This window comes from Saccopteryx leptura, chromosome X (assembly GCF_036850995.1).
Source record: "Saccopteryx leptura isolate mSacLep1 chromosome X, mSacLep1_pri_phased_curated, whole genome shotgun sequence".
NCBI classification, from domain to species: Eukaryota; Metazoa; Chordata; class Mammalia; order Chiroptera; family Emballonuridae; genus Saccopteryx; species Saccopteryx leptura.
In genome coordinates this window covers 82679462-82697230 of record NC_089516.1, presented here as the reverse complement: position 1 = coordinate 82697230, position 17769 = coordinate 82679462, and the positions used below count along the sequence as shown (strand labels likewise).

Genomic DNA, 17769 nt, shown 5'->3' with positions numbered 1-17769 from the left:
GTAAAAACAAGCTTCAATATATCAATAAACATTAAAAAAAACATATTAGCAAAACTTACCCTTTCAAATATAGAGATTAAGAGACTGGATACAATTTTAAAATTCAGCTATGGTGCCATTTTACAAGGGACATCTAAAACATAAGAACCAAGAAAGATTAAAAGTAAAAAACATGGGAAAACATATAGCAGGTAAATGCGAACCAAAAGAAAATTGAGGTAACTCTATAATATCTAAAAAAAATAAAACTTCAAAAACTATAAAATATAAAGATCACTACATAGAGTAAATAAACTTATATACAATAATAAAATACATCCAAAGAAATAAAGAAAGACTAAATACAACTAGAGTGAGAAATTGAAAAATCGACCATCAAAATGGGAGATTAACATACGTACCTCTTTCAATTATAGTATGCACCAGTTAACGACAGGGATATATTCTGAGAAATGTGTTGTTAGACAATTTTGTCATTGTTTGAACATCATAGAGTGCACTTACATAAACCTACATGGTAGAGTCTAGTATACACCTAAGCTATGGTATACGACCGTGATGTATTGTTCACTGAAACATTGTGTGGCACATGACTGTATTGCTAATACAAGCAGATAAAAAATTAGAAAGCCTCTAGACAAGCTGAGCAATAAAATAGGCTTGATTTAATAGGCATACACAGAATTCTACATTCAGTTGGGGAACTGCATTCTTTTCAAGCACGTGTGGAACATTTATCTCCACAAATGACCGTTGTACAACGTTATAATGCAAGTCTCAGTCGTTTCAAAGAAATCATTCTCATACGGACCATGGTCTTTGACCTCAAGGAAATTAAATATGAATTCAATAACAAAAGATATTTTTTCATCCCAATATATTTTGGAAATTTAAAGACACTTTTTAATACTACATGGGTCAAATAAAATGTCATAATTTGTAATAATTAACATAATTTGATCTAATTAACATATTCAAGAAACCTGCGGCCTGCCTCAATACCTTCACCACCCCTTTACCATAGGATAGAATATTTCCTAGAACCTCAAAAAGGAAAATATAGAATAAAAGTAATGCTTTCATGCAATGAGTTATGTGCTATATTTTTATGGTAAATAATACATTACATTTTGAAAAATATAACTCTGATAAAGAAGGGAGGCACAAATAAGAAAACCAGACCAATTTGAAGTTAGAAAACTTGTGACCTTACATATCTTCCAAATTGACTGACACTGAGATTCAGTGGAGAAAACAAGGCCCTAGAAAACTTGTTAAGGAGCTTCCCTGAAATTCACTCACAGGCGTGTAGTCAAAAGGGCAAGAATTATGAACAAAATCAACTAACAAAATAAAAACAAGACTCCTAGATACAGAGAACAGACTGATAGCTGTGAGAGAGAAAGGAAGTTGTGGGGGCTGGGTGAAAAAGGTGGATGGAGTAAGAGAAAAACCCTCATAGACACAGACAACAGTATGGGGATTACCAGAGGGGAAGGGGTGATGGGGGCGGGAGAAGAGGGTAAAAGGGGATAAATGGTGATGGAAGGAGGCTTGACTTAGGGTGGTGAACATACAATACACTACAAAGATCCTGTACTATAGAACTGTATACCTGAAACCTATATAACTTTATTAACCAATGTCACACCAACCAAGTCAATAAAATCTTTTAAAGAAATAAAAGGCAAGGATTATCGACTGAGAAAACCACAGCTCGGATTACATAAGTGTCCAAACCTGAGCTCTGATAGACAATTTATTCCATGTAAGTGGTGGGGTGTCAAGACTCAAACGAAATACCTTAATATAGCATTCCTGTGGGACTTCATGCCCACAAGAAGATATTTTAGAAAATATGGTTTGTTTAATGAAAAAATTACAGACATCTATTTCTTAAACTTCAGGTTAATATTTGAGTACAAATACTTACAAAAGAAAGGAACTAAAAATATACCACCAGAATGGGAGGTTAACATATTACCTCTTCCCCTCCTAATTATTGATCATACAAGCAGATAAAATTGTGTAAGCATATAAACAAGTTGAACAAAACAATAAGCTTGATATCATAATCTTATGTAGGTTTATATATTCAAGTGGATATATCCCATTTATGCCCTAAGCCTATAGATTAGGAGATAATAATTAACATATGAGCATTAACTCTAACACTAACACAGCTTGTTTTCAAGAAGGGATGGGGAGAGCTATCTCAAATTACTTTAAATTCTGAAGATGGGACATAACCTGTGGTGGTGCAGTGGATAGAACATTGACTTGGAACAGCCATGCGGGCCCTGCAGTGGGTGCTAGTCCTGGAGAACTGGCGCTTGCAGGCCCTCTGGGCTGTGCCTCCTGCGGCCCGCCTGGCACGGCTCATGTGTTTGTTCCTGGTGGACAGTGAATTGTTCCAGGAGACCCCAATACAACATCTGGTGGCAGCTCTCCTGGCCTGACTCTGCCAGCCTGAAGTCCTGCCAAACCTAAACCTGGATTGCCCACTTCCTGGCCTGATGTCTTTCTCTGACCTCTATTCTAACTTCCTGGAGCATTTTGAGGCCGTCTCTTTTGGGGACCACCTTTTTTGGGCTCTGGTACTCCTTCCCCTACAGCAGCAGTTCTCAACCTGTGGGTCGTGACCCCAGCGGGGGTCGAACGACCAAAACACAGGGGTCGCCTAAAGCGTCGATTCAGTGTCACCTTGCGCCTCAGCCTCTTTGGGAAACATGTGGGAGCCTTGCGAGCTCTGGGCCTGCCTCTGACCCAGTTGCCTGTGTCCCTGGAATGCTACATGGTGCCTCCTGAAGAAACCTGACTCTCCTTCAGCTCTACTTCCAGGCCCTGGTTACTAGTGCGCTCCATCCACACTGGTGCTCAGTGCTCTATGCTGTGACTGTAGCTCATATCAACAGCTTCATCTTCTCCCAGGATCCAAAGAGCTCAGACGAGGTAAAGGCTGCCTGCAGGAGCATGCTGCAGAAAACGTGGCTGCTGGCAGATGAGGGTCTCCGGCAGCACCTTCTCCACTATAAGCTTCCTAATTCTGCATGACCAGAAGGCTTTGAACTATATCCCCAGTTGCCCCCTTTGCGTCAACAGTACCTCCATGGACTGACCGCAGGGATGTCCCAAAATGGTGTATCCGAGACCTAGCAATAACTGCTATGGTTGAAGAGATGGATACATTCTCCTGCAGTTCACAAACAGATGCCGGCCAGACAGAAGGGCTTTGTGTCCTAAGGGAAGGCAGGAGACAAAGGAGCAAAGGCTGGCCTTCCTGAGAACTGGTTGTTTGAATTTTTTGGAGCAGGATGAGCCCTACCATGATACCCTGCTCTCTAGAGCTCAGGATCTGGGGTTTCTGAGGATCAGTGGTGGGAGTGAAGGGCGTCTTAGCTATTTACCCCCTTTTGGGAGCAAGACAAACTGAGTACACCTTAGGCTTGGGCTTGCCCATACAAAACCTTTGGCTTGCCCATACAAACATATATGAGAAGCAATGGAATTGATGTTTCCCATTCCTCTCCCTCACCTCTCTCTCTCTATTTCCTCTTTCTAAAGTCACTAAATAGAAACTTATAAAAAATAAATTCTTAAGATCTGTTTAAAAATGAAAAACTGGGCCAAACTGGTAGAAAACATGAATTAATGAATACAGTGGTGTAAGAGAGACTTGAGTTGAAATCCTAGCTCTGCTATTTATTAGTTACATGACCTTGGTAGAGGCTAGAATAAAAGAAAAGGATGTCATGTAGAATATATAGACTATAGAATTCGTTGTAAAAATAGAACTTAACTTAAAAATAATCATTGGGCCTGACGAGGCTGTGTCACAGTGGATAGAGCGTAGGACTGGGACACGGAGGACCCAGGTTTGAGACCCCGAGGTCACTGGCTTGAGTGCGGGCTCATCTGGTTTGAGCAAGGCTCATCAGCTTGAGCCCAAAGTCGCTGGCTTGAGCAAGGGGTCACATCGCTCTGCTGTAACCCCCCGGTCAAGGTACATATGAGAAAGCAATCAGTTAACGACTAAGGTGCTGCAGCAGGGAGTTGATGCTTCTCATCTCTCTCCCTTCCTGTCTGTCTGTCCCTATCTGTCTCTCTCTCTGACTCTGTCTCTGTCACACACAAAAAAAATCATTGGTGTTCCCAAAATGGAAGCTGATATGAGTTAGAAAAACACCAAATAATGTTCCTGCATTGGGCAGCAAATAACACAGATTTTGCTGTGTTTAATTTGTTGGGCACATGAATACCCCCCCTCCCAAACATGCAGTACGCATATTAATGTTAAAACAGTAATATTTTTGCTCAAACTAGAATCTTCTACCAGACACGACCTTAAGGACAGCCACTATATCTGGACTTCATACCCCCAGGCACACGCTTAGCACAGTGTTTGAAGCACAGTATTAGTTCAATAAATGTTTACTGAATCTCTTTACCCAGATATCAGTTTGTATTTATATATTTAAACTTAAACTCACAAAATCTGATGAGTGGTAGGTAACAGAGCTGAGAGAAAAGTGGTTTTGTTTTCCTGAGTCAGTATGGTATTTTAATTAATAGCATGGACTCTGGAGCCAGACTACCTTAACTTGAAACCCAACTTCACCATGTACTAACTATATGACCTTGGGCAAGTTACTAAGCCTATCAGTGCTTCCGTTTTCTCATCTGTAAAATAAAGATAATCACTGTGCCCACCTCTTGGACTTGTTATAAAGATTAAATGTGTTTTTAAAAATATGTAAAACAGCCCTGGCCGATTGGCTCAGTGGTAGAGCATCGGCCTGGCGTGCAGGAGTCCCGGGTTCGATTCCCGGCCAGGGCACACAGGAGAAGCACCCATCTGCTTCTCCACCCCTCCCCTTCTCCTTCCTCTTTGTCTCTCTCTCTCTCTTCCCCTCCCGCAGCCAAGGCTCCATTGGAGCAAAGATGGCCTGGGTGCTGAGGATGGCTCTGTGGCCTCTGCCTCAGGTGCTAGAATGGCTCTGGATGCAACAGAGTGACGCCCCAGAGGGGCAGAGCATCACCCCCTGGTGGGTGTGCCAGGTGGAACCCGGTTGGGCGGAACCCGGTCGGGCGCATGCAGGAGTCTGTCTGACTGCCTCCCCGTTTCCAGCTTCGGAAAAATGCGAAAAAAAAAAAAGTAAAATACTTAAAGTAATGTGAACACAGAAAATGCTATGTGTTAGTCATTTTTATTTTGTCAGTTTTTATATGTGCATTTGTGCTTTAAGACCTAACTGGGTCTTGCATAATAACATTTATTTCCTTTTAAAGAACACAAATGAATTGTTAGTAAAACTGCACCTAGACACCATTTTATGATTCGGAAATTTTTTTTTTTTTTAATGAGAAACTATGCTTCAGGAAACTTTAGAGATGACAGAAGAATTTCAGAAAAATTGATCCATGCTCAAAGGTAAAACAACTGAACTGGTTTTAAATTATTCCTCTAAACTTACAAGTAGCAATTATGTGATTGTCTTATACATAAATTCTATTGGATAATCAGTTGCATCCCACCAGAGTGGTATGATAAAAGCATTTTGCTGTTTGGGTCAAGGACAATGGACAATTTTGGTAAATTGTATACCTCACTGAATATGAATGAGAGTCTTTTAAAGGGCATAAGTTTAACCAAGAAGCCCTAAATTAAACTGATATTAAGTAAATGACTCTATGTTATACACAGAAATTCATTAGTGATGTGAGAAGATAGACACTTATAGGTGTCATATTCTGTATGCCTTTGAATAAAGATATTTAGAACTGATTTAGCTATGTCAAGAAATATGATGGGGTCCAGACCTGTAAAAGATTAGGATTGAAATTGGGCTACAAATTATGACTGGTTATAAAAATTTGGGATTATAAAACATCAGTAGACTTTTACTTCTGGCCAAGATGCAGTAAAAAAGGAATGGATTTCTGCTCTCCCAGAAACATGACCCCTTCCTTCCTCCCTCCCCCCAAAATGGATAAAATAATGAAGTAATGGTGGTTTCCAAGACACTGCACTTCAGACAATAAAGGACTGAGATCCCTGAGAGACAGGAAACAAATAGGGGAAGCCGTCTCATTTTCCGCTCACTGTACTGAGTCAGTTTGCAAGCCATTATGCAGAGAGAAAAAATGTAGGCAGCACCTGGCAAAGTCCCTGAGTTGAGGTGACAGAGCTGAGAGCATGGGAAAACCCAAGTGGGTACAGTTCATAAGAGAGAGCTGCAGAGGTCTCACTCGAGTATTCAGCAAAGGACTGATCAGTGCATGGCATGTCTGTGACAACATCACCTTATACCTGGGAAAGAACCAGCTAAAAGGATTCAAAATAACAGTGCCTGTCACTCACACAGGTCCAAGAGTAGTAGTGCCAGTCTCACCAGCCAAACTGAAAAGCCTCATGATTTACAGGGCATGGGGCAGAGTACCCAGAAGGCTCTTGCCTCACTAATGGGAAATAATTAGTCCTAAACTGTGCACTGCTCTGTTCCTAGCTAACAAATATAAGCAGCAAAGCCTGAAAGGATCAATCTGTTTCCAAGTAAGTCAAAGTGTATCCCAGAACTGAGCTCAAGAATATTTATAGTAATATAAAAATACACAACATCCAATAAGATAAAATTCACAATATCTGGTACTACCCAATTAAAAATTAGCAGGCTTGTGAAAAAAGTAGAGAAGTAGAGCCCTGGCTGGTTGGCTCAGCAGTGGAGTGTTGGCCTGGCATGTGGAAGTCCCAGGTTCAATTCCAAGCCAGGGCACACAGGACAAGCACCCATCTGCTTCTCCACCCCTCCCCCTCTCCTTCCTCTCTGTCTCTCTCTGTTCCCCTCCTGCAGCCAAGGCTCCATTGGAACAAAGTTGGCCTGGGCGCTGCAGATGGCTCCATGGCCTCCGCCTCAGGTGCTAGAATGGCTCCTCCGAGACAGAGCAACGGCCCAGATGAGCAGAGCATCGCCTCCTGGTGGGCATGCCAGGTGGATCCCGGTCAGGCACATGTGGGAGTCTGTCTGACTGTCTCCCCACTTCTAACTTCGGAAAAATACAAAACAGGAAAAAAAAGAAAAAGAAAAGAAGTAGAAAAGTACAGTCCATGACGAGGAGAAAAGGCAATAAAAAACTGACAAAGAACTGACATGAATGCTAGAATTAGCAGTCATTAAAATATTATAACTGCATTCCATAATTAAAAAATTAAAGACATCGCAAATATATTAAAAGCTTCAATCAAACCTAAAGATAAAAACTATAATGCCTGACATGAAAAATACACAGGATAGTATTAACATCAGATTAGTGAACTTGGAGACATAGCAATAGAAACTATGCAAATGAAACATAAATACAAAACAGTGAAAAAAAAAAGAACAATCCACTAATGAGCTGTATAACAACTTTAATCTTATAATATGCATGTAATTGGACTGACCGAAGGAAATGGGGAGACTGAAGAAATATTTGAGGAAATAGAGGAAATAATGGCCACATATTTTTTTAATTTGATGAACACTATAAACTCACAGATCCAAACAGCTCATTAATTTTATGCACAAAAACAATAAAGAAAACCATACCATATGGCACAAAATCATCAAATTACTTAAAATAAAAGATAACAAGAAAAACTTAAAAGCATCCATGCGGGAAGAGGGTGTTACATATACAGGAATAAAGATAATGATGAAAGAAAATTTATCATTGAAAACAATGCAAATGAGAAAACAGTGGAATACCTCTAAAATATTGAAAGGAAAAAAACTGTCAACCTAGAATTCTAAACCCAGTGAAAAATTCAAAAACTGAGGTGAAATACTTTTTCAAACATGCAAAAGTTGAAATAATCACCCGCAAACCTGTACTATAAAAATGTTTAAAGAAGTCCTTCAAGCAAGAGAAAAATAATACCAGATAGAAATACTGGTCTACAAAAAGAAATGAAGAGCACATATAATGTTAACTATGTGAATAAAAATATTTTTTCTTATTTTTTTTTGCTCTAAACCAGTGGTAGTCAACCTGGTCCCTACCACCCATTAGTGGGCGTTCCAGCTTTCATGGTGGGCAGTAGTGGAGCAACCAAAGTATAAATAAAAATATAGATTTAACTATAGTAAGTTGTTTTATAAAGATTTTATTCTGGCCGGACCTGTGATGGCGCAGTGGATAAAGCGTCGACCTGGACTGCTGAGGTTGCCGGTTCAAAACCCTGGGCTTGCCTGGTCAAGGCCCATACAGAAGTTGTTGCTTCCTGCTCCTCCCCCCTTCTTTCTCTTTCTCTTTCTCTCTCTCTCTCTCTCTGTCTCTCTCTCTCTCTCCTCTAAAATGAATAAATAAATAAAAATAATTTAAACCTATAAATTAAAAAAAAAAAGATTTATTCTGCCAAACTTAGCAAAAATCTGACATAACGTACTTGGCAAGTAATTATTATTATATGCTTTAACTTGCTGTAACTCTGCTTTATAAATTTTATAAAGTAAAGTTACTTCCCTACTTTATAAATCACAATTACTGTGGAACCGGTGGGCAGTTAGAAAATTTTACTACTAACAGAGATACAAAAGTGGGTGGTAGGTATAAAAAGGTTGACTACCCCTGCTCTAAACAGTCAATTATATTTTTAAAAGAGGTTTAAATAATATGCTGTAAGGTTCAAAACATATATACAACCAAGTTTGAAACCTTACAAAACCTGACTTCAAGATGTATTATAAATCTACAGTAGTCAAGTAAGTATGGTATTAGCATAAAGATAGACAAATAAATCTATGGAACAGAATAGAGTGCAGAAATAAAACCTTATGTTTAGAGTTAGTTCATTTTTTTATAAAGGTGCAAGAGAATTCAGTGAAGAAATGATCATCTTTTCAATAAATGGTGCTGAAAAAACTAGATATCCATATGCAAAAAAATAATGCAAACATTTTTTAATATGATACCTAAAACATGATCCAGAACTGGATAAATTGGACTTCATCAAACTTAAAAACTTTGGAAGGTGCTGGCCTGACCAGTGGTGGCGCAGGAGATAATGCATCAACCTGGAATGCTGAGGTTGCCGGTTCAAAACCCCAGGCTTGCCCAGTCAAGGCACATATGGGAGTTGATGCTTCCTGCTCCACCCACACCCTTCTCTCTCTCTCTCTCTCTCTACCTCTCTCTCTCTCTCTCTCTCTTTCCTCCCTGACCTCTTTAAAATTAATAAATAAAATCTTAAAAAAAAGAAAGATGCTGATTAAAAATAAAAAGACAAGCCATGTAATGGAAGAATATTTGCAAATAGTATATCTGATAAGGATCTGTATCCAGAATATATTGATATAAAGAACTCTCAAAACTCTATAATTTAAAAACAACAACTATATTTTAAAAATGGACAAAAGATTTAAACAATTAGATCATCAAAGAAGATATACGAATAGCAAAATAATTACTTGAAAAGATGTCATTAATCATTAGAGAAATGTAAACTAAAATCACAATGATATACTGTTACACTTTATTAGAATGGCTAAAATTTAAAATATACCAAAAGTTGGCCAGGATTTAGAGCAACTGTAACTCTCATGCACTAAAGTAGAAATGTAAAAATAGTACAACCACAATGGAAAACAATCCGGTACTTTCTCTAAAAGTTATACAGACATCTCCCATATGGCCCAGCCTTCCCACTTTTAAGAATTTACCAAAGGAAAGCAAAATCATATGACTATGCAAAAATTTGCATATGAATGTTAATAATGGCATTATTTGTAACAGCCAAAACTGTAAATAACTTAAATGTCCATCAAGTGGTAAATAGATTATAAAGTATGGTATATCTGTTGCTTATTGACACAAGTGAATACTTCTCAGCAATAGGAAAAAAATGAACTACTGACACATAGCAATATGAGTGTATCTTAATAATTATGCTGACTGAAAAGAGTCAAAAATAACACATAGTACATAATTTCATTTATATAAAATGCTAGAAAATGTAAATTAATAAACAATGATATAAAACAGATCAGTGGATACAAGGAGATATAGTATAGAGAGGGACAAGAAGGAAAGATTACAAAAATTTCCTTATGAAGGTGATGTACATGATCACTATCTTGATTTTGGTGATGGTTTCATGGTATTGCAGATATCAAAATTTGTCAAATTGTATACTTTAAATATGTGCCATTTAATGTATGTAAATTATACTTCAATATTTTTTTAATTTTTAAGATTAAATGTAACTAATCATGCCTGACCAGGCAGTGGTGCAGTGGATAGAGAGTCAGACTGGGATGCAGAAGGCCCAGGTTTGAGACCCCGAGGTCACCAGCTTGAGTGCAGGCTCATCTGGTTTGAGCAAAGCTCACCAGCTTGGACCAAAGGTCACTGGCTCGAGCAAGGGGTTACTTGTCTGCTGTAGCCCCATTTTCAAGGCACATATGAGAAAGCAATCAATGAACAACTAAGGTGTCACAGCAAAAAACTAATGATTGATGCTTCTCATCTCTCTCCATTCCTGTCTGTCTGTCCCTATCTATCCCTCTCTCTGACTCTCTCTCTGTCTCTGTAAAATAAATAAATAAATAAATAAATAAATAAATAAATAAATGTAACTAATCAGAAGTTTTACAATCTCAGAATACTTAGAAGGCATTAAGAGACTTTAAATGCACTCAAATAATAAAATGTTGTTTTATGTTAAAGGTGGGTTTTCTTCCATATATAATAACTAAAACAGATTAAATTAAAAATGTTTCATTATTTCAATGAGATATAGTTGACATACATATATATTATATTAGTTTTAGGTGTATACCATAATGATTCGATATTTGTATATATTGCAAAATGAACACCAAAAAAGTCTAGTTATTATCTGTCAATATACATAGTTACAAAATTTTTTTCTTCTGATGAGACTTTCTGAGATTTACTCTCTTAAGCAACTTTCAAATATGCAATACAGTATATATTAATTATAGAGGCCATGGTGTACATTATATTTCCTGACATTTTATAACTGGAGTTCTACCTCTTTACTCCCTTTACCCATTTTGCCTACCTCCACCCTCCTCCTCTGGCAATCGTCAATCTGCTTTCCGTATCTGTGAGCTTGAATTTTTATGCTGAGTAAAATAAGTCAGACAGAGAAAGACAAATACCATATGATCCCACTTTCTTGTGTAATCTAAAAAAATATATATATTTCAATTATTATTTAATTTTGTTGCCTAAAATGTATGGTTTATCTTCCTACTCTTCTAAATGAAGAATTTCAGTGAGTTTGCAATCATTTGTTAAAAATGTGAAAAGACAGCATGTCCGAGCAGGAAAGATGGAACAGCGTCAAAACATCTGTAGAATTATTTCCTGGAACTATAATATGGGTATCATTAAGTGAGTCCACCCAACTTATTTTATCTATAGGTGTGTGTGTTTTATGAGCATCTTTCTCAGCTATGACAGTCATTAAAATCAAGTATAAAAATAAACAAAACTTAAAATCATACCTTCAAAAGCTGTATCATAAACCAAAATTTTGTTTAAATGAAGTACACAATGTCATTGCTGTCATCGAAATGAGACCCAAGGTCTCATTAATAAATATTAAAATTAATTTTAAGGTGTTCATTTCATCTTTCATTCTCTATTTAATTTTTTTCCAATTCTCTATTATATATAATATTAGCACAGTGGTAAATACATAGTTTAAAAATAAACCTATGTATAGTTGGGGTGATCAAAAATCTTGAAGGTAAGGAACAGTAATGAAAAAAGTTGGGAAACCGTTTACTTAAGGAGGGTGAAGGGAAACCATTCTTACAAACTGCCATATGTTATCATGATTCTGTTTGCCTACTGTTATGATGTATGTCAATTAGGAAAGAATAAATCATACTGATGACTGTACTGGAGCTGCCCTAATGCAAGTAGGGCAGCATAATGAATAAGGATTTGTGCTGCCATAAGGTACATTCCAAAGTGGACTCTATTAACTAATTGTGAACAAGGCAATTACAGTATCTGAAGCAGACCAATCTAGAGTACTGTTAGAATTAATACCTATTATGTTTGTGGGTTTCCAAAACATGGATAAATCATAGCACAAAAGGCTAGCAAAATCCAGCACCCTTTGGAAGAAAAAAAAACTAATTATTTAAAAATCTAAAGGTAAACGAGAGTGGATTTTAGATCATGGGAAAATGAGACACAACAGAGATTAGGTGGGGTGTGTGCAGAACTCAAAAAAAAAAAAAAAAAAAAAGACTCCATGGAGAAAATAAAGTATACAGGCCATAAAAATCCTAGAAAAAACAGGAAGTAAAATCACAGAATTCTTCATAGCAATGTTTTCTGACATATCTTTTTGGATAAGGGAAACAAAAGAAAAAATAAACAAATGAAACTATAACAAACTAAAAAGCTTTGGGACAGCAAAGGAAACCATCAACAAAATGAAAAGACAATCCCCTGAATGGGAGAATATATTCACCAATACATTTGACAAGGGCTTACTATCCAAAAGGTATAAAGAACTTATAATACTCAATGCCAAAAAATAACAGCCCAATTAAAAAATTAGCAAAGGACCTGAATAGCCACTTCTCCAAAGAGGACATACAGATGGCCAATAGATAACTGAAAATAGGTTCAAAATCAATAATCATCAGAGAAATGCAAATTAAAACCACAATGAACTATCACCTCACATCTGTCAGAATGGCTCTCATCAATAAATCAACAAACAGCCCTGGCTGATTGGCTCAGTGGATAGAGTGTTGGCCTAGCATATTGGACATCCCAGTTCAATTCCCAGGCAGAACACACAAGAGAAGCGACCATCTGCTTCTCTTCAACTCCCTCTCCCCCTTCTCTCTCTCTTCTCCTCCCACAGCCAGTAGCTTAATTGATTTGAGTATCGCATTGGCCCCAGACAGGTGTTGCCAGACAGATCCCAGTTGGGGTGTATGCAGGAGTCTGTCTCTCTATCTCCCCTTCTCTCACTTAAAAATAAATAAATAAATCAACAAACAACAAGTATTAGCAAGATATAGAGAAAAGGGAATTCTCACGCACTGTTGTTGGGAATGCAGATTGGTACAGCCACTGTGGAAACCAGTATGGAGTTTTCTCAAAAAATTACAAATAGCTTTTTGACCCAGCTATCCCACTTCTGGAAGAAAAAACCTGAAACACTAGTTCAAAAGGATATATGCACAATGGTATACTACTTGGCCAAAAAAGAAATCTTACCCTTTATGACTGCATGAATGGACCACCTAGAGCAGCGGTTCTCAACCTGTGGGTCGCGACCCCGGCGGGGTCGCCTAAAGCTATCGGAAAATACATAATGCATATCAGGTATTTACATTCCGAATCATAACTGTAGCAAAATTACAGTTATGAAGTAGCCACCAAAATTATTTTTTGGTTTAGGGTCACCACAACGTGAGGAACTGTATTGCGGGGTCACGGCATTAGAAAGGTTGAGAACCACTGACCTAGAGGGTATTATGCTGTGAAATAAGCCAGCCAGAAAAAAGATAAATACCATACGATTTCACTCATATGTGGAATCGAATGAACAACATTAACTAATAAATAAAATAGAAACAGACTCAAAGATACAGAGGACAGCCAGACAGCTGTCAGAAGTGAGGGGGTTTGGGGGACTGGGTGAAAAAGGTAAAGGAATTAAGCAACAAAAAAAAAATCATTGACACAGACAGCAATGTGGTGATTACCAGAGGGAAAGGGGGTGGGGGAGGGAGAAGAGGGAAAAGGGGGATAAATGGTGAGGGAAGGAGACTTGAGTTTGGGTGGTGAATACACAACATAGATTATGTATTATAGAATTGTATACTTGAAATGTATATAATTTTATTAACCAACATAATCCCTATAAATTCAATCCATTTTTAAAAAAATAGAAATAAAGTTTCCAGGGATGCAATCTTCCCTAAATTCCCTTGCTTGGATCCAGACACCTATGCACAAAGGCATTCACTGATGACATCTTTTTGGTTGGTAACAGCTGAGTAAGCATGCAAATTGCTGACAGTCAATAAAATGTTCACATTTAAATACTATGTTGGTTATTTTCTCAACAGTTCCTTTCAATTTTAGGGTGATGTCCTCCTCAAAACATTCTAAAGATGTTCATTAAAATGTGATTGTCTCGGTGCTCACTTAAGAAGCATATATACTAAAATGTGTCTGTCTTAGATTTGTAGTCAAGGCCACTTAGACAAATTTAAGATATATTTAAGTTACAAAGCTTCTAACTCTGGTTTCTCAGATATATCCAAGTTCTCTTTGGATATAGAACCCCATCCATCACCCAAGCCCCTTTCAGCTGCTGGATGAAATAATGTAAATGTATCTGACCTCAAAGATTCTTCTGTAAAACCTCAATCTGCTGTCATGGTAGTTATGTCTGAATGTCTGGGTGGTTTCAGGCCTTCAAACCCTTTTTCTTTCAGACACTGAGTTCTGTATTCTGCACTGTTTACAGAATGCTTACTAGTTAGAAGGCCAACTATGTGCTAAGTGCTGTGTTAGCTGGCTAAGGATAAAAGAATAATGCATTGACCCTGCCCACAAAGAGCACAGTCTATTAAAGGAGATATTTAAATAATCATAAAAAGAACATGGTAATCAAAGAAATAGGAGTACAGAGTATTATGAGAATATTAAAGTGGGGTACCTAATCCAGCTTGGGGCAAAGGGGGCTAGAAAGAGGTACCAGCAGTAACATAGGAATTGGTTGTAAATAATGTGTACCAGTTGGTTAGACAGGTTAAGTGCACACAGCTTACAAATGCAGGGAGGCATAATGCAACATGGTATGGGCCAGCAGTGCAGCGATACTGGATAGTAAACTGTAAGGAAGGACGTGGAAGAGGCAAGTGGGAGCATATCACTTGGTCAGAGGAGCTTGATCGGCTACGCCCAGAAACACGCTAATTAGCCTTTGACAATGGGAACAACTGAAGTATTTTAGGTAAGGTAAGGATGTGTTAGAACACCGTAACAGTTATGCAGAATTTAGATTTCAGGAGGCTGTGGTATAAATCCAGGAGGAAGATGATAAGAGCCCAAAGTCCAGGGCAGTGGGAGGAGAGATAGAAAGGGACATATTGAAGAGGTCAAGTCTGCAGGACCTGTGAATGTTTTGCAATATAAAGTAGCCTCTTATTCTAGGACTTGGAGAGCTGACGAGCTAGATTTCTTAATAAGAGCAGTGTAACATGGAATAGTGCCTACCAACACTGGAACTGGCGCCAAATCATAGCTTCACTACTTTTTAGCTGTGTGGCAATGGACAAGTTATTCAACCTCCCTGACTCTGTTTCCACGTTTGTAAAAAACAGTGATTAATAACAATAGCTCATGCTTAGGGCTACGATGATTCAAGTATACATCATGAGGAAAGGGCATAGAATACTGCCTGGTCTAGCATAAGCGCCCAATGTTGGCAGCTGATTAATTTTAATTATTATTAACCATATGCTTTGGAAAATATAGGAGCATGTGGCTTTTCTGTCATCTGAAATTTGAGAAATCTCATCAGTATTCTTGCCCAGATGGAAAGCCACCGTACCCCTTTGCACAGAAATAGGCTGACAAACATAAATATTAAGCAAATGTTAGTAATTAGATATGATCAGTTTAAAAGGTACTTATTTATACACTGTTCCAGACAGAATTTAAAGTGACTTACTGTGAGATATACAAAACATAATAAAATATCATAAATTTTAAAAATATGATCAAAAAGAAGAGAAAACAAGAGCAGGAACAAAGTGGCGAAGTCAGAATCAAGGCTCTACAACCAAAGGACAACTGAGGCTTCCAAAAGGTTGGCTGCATTCTAGACTTCTGCAAACCTGCGTGTGGAGCACACCTATGCCTCAGACAAACACCCAGGCCTGCCTGCACTAGGTCCATTCCCAAAAGTGTTACGATAGCCATTATAGCCAAGTATTTTTCTCCTAAACAATGAGAAATTTATAACTAGCTTTAAAGTCTACAAGATTCTGATTTTGGTTTTCATTAAATTTCTTTTGTCCTCACAATCTTTTTCAAATTAGGTTCTACAAAAGTGTAATTTGCAGACACAGGCATTTTGTAATATTAGCTCCTTTTAAGATGATGGTATGATGACAATGATAATGATGGAAGGGGAGGGGTGCAGGTAGGGAAGAAGAAAGCAGTTAATATTTCCATAATGCTCACGATGTACCAAGCTCTTTTCTAAGCACTTTACATACTGCGTTTCCCCATGTATAACATGCACCCTTTTTCTGAAACATTTGTAGGCCTAAAAACTGGGTGCATCTTACACAGTGGTTACAGCATTTTAAATGCCATTTAATCCTCACAATCATATTATAAGATAGGTTCTATATGACCGTATTTTACAAATGAGAAAAGTGAGGCACATATTGAGCAAATAAGTTGTCCAAGGTCATACACCCTGTAACTGATAGTCTAGTTTTTGAAGCCAAGCAGCCTGGTTCCAGAGTCTGAGCTCTTCAACACTATGCTATATAGTGGCTTCATATTCTGATACTATTGCTTGTACATGGTGATATTTGGAAAAGGGAACATCTTACCAAGAACTAGAAGCAGTTTTTGAAAAAGTTTTCAGCTAATAACAAATGTACATTTGTTTTAGGTGAGAGGACGGGAGTTAGTGAGACAGACTTCCAGACTCCTGCATGTGCCCAGACCGTGATCCACCAAGCAACCCCGTGTGGGGCCAATGCTCAGGTACCCAGGTACTTTTTAGCAACTAAAGCTGCCACATTCCAATGGAGCTATCCTCAGTGCCCCAGGCCACAATCGAATCAATTGTGCCACTGGCTGCGGGAGAGCAAGAGAGAAAAAAGGAAGAGAGAAAGGGGCAGCGAAGCAGATGGCTGCTTCTCCTGTGAGCCCTGACGTGGAATGGATGTGGGATGTCTATACGCTGGGCTGATGCTCTATCCACTGAGCCACTGGTCAGGGCACAGACGAACATTTGAGAGGCTCTTGGCCTGGCTTGCTTTCTCAGTCCCCTCACTTCCCCATGCAATAATGTATAACAGGTTCAGAGTAACTCTATGCATAGGAAAAGACTGATTCTGCTCATCCAGAACATTTCTTCTCAGGGATGGTAGGAGCATATGGGGATGGAGAAAGTAACTAAAATATAGTCTCTTTTGTTAGCTCTTAGAATCATAAATGTGGCCAATTTTCTCCAGATTGAACTAACAAAGCTACCTTTTTTAAAAGTTTATTTTTCAATTACGGTTGCTATTCAATCTGTTATAGTAGTTCCATGTATACAGCATAGTGGTTAGAGAATCTTATACTTTATAAAGTGATTCCCCAATATTTCAAGTTACCTTTCAAAATCATCAAACTTTGTTCAAAAAATGGTTTGAAGAAATTCCCACTGAAAATAATATATATATGCTTCTCTAAAGTGAATCCCAGAGGGAAGCTAGATATTATAACACACACACACACACACACACACACACACACACATTTCTCTCCTGCAGAGTGGTTACTTGGATACATGAAAATGTGGTCTTATTTTCATGATTTCACATGTTTTTCCTACTCCTCAGCAACTCCAGGTGTTTCAAACGTACCACCAATCCTAGAAAGCAGATCTCCACAAACATAATACATAGAAGTAGAAAAGATCATAAAAACAGAACCATGCATCCAGACATCCCCTTTGGCAGAGAAAATGCATAGATTAAGACAAATTCC

The 17769-nt window shown here is 38.1% G+C and overlaps 1 protein-coding gene across 4 annotated transcripts in view; it reads right to left on the bottom strand.

Moving 5' to 3' along the window:
* Positions 1–17769, bottom strand: part of SYTL4 (synaptotagmin like 4) — a 70438-nt gene that overhangs the window by 41082 nt on the left and 11587 nt on the right. For all 4 annotated transcript variants that reach the window (XM_066356950.1, XM_066356954.1, XM_066356951.1 and 1 more), the window contains one exon: positions 60–133. The gene's annotated coding sequence lies outside the window, so the exon portion shown is untranslated. The remainder of the gene's footprint in view (positions 1–59; positions 134–17769) is intronic.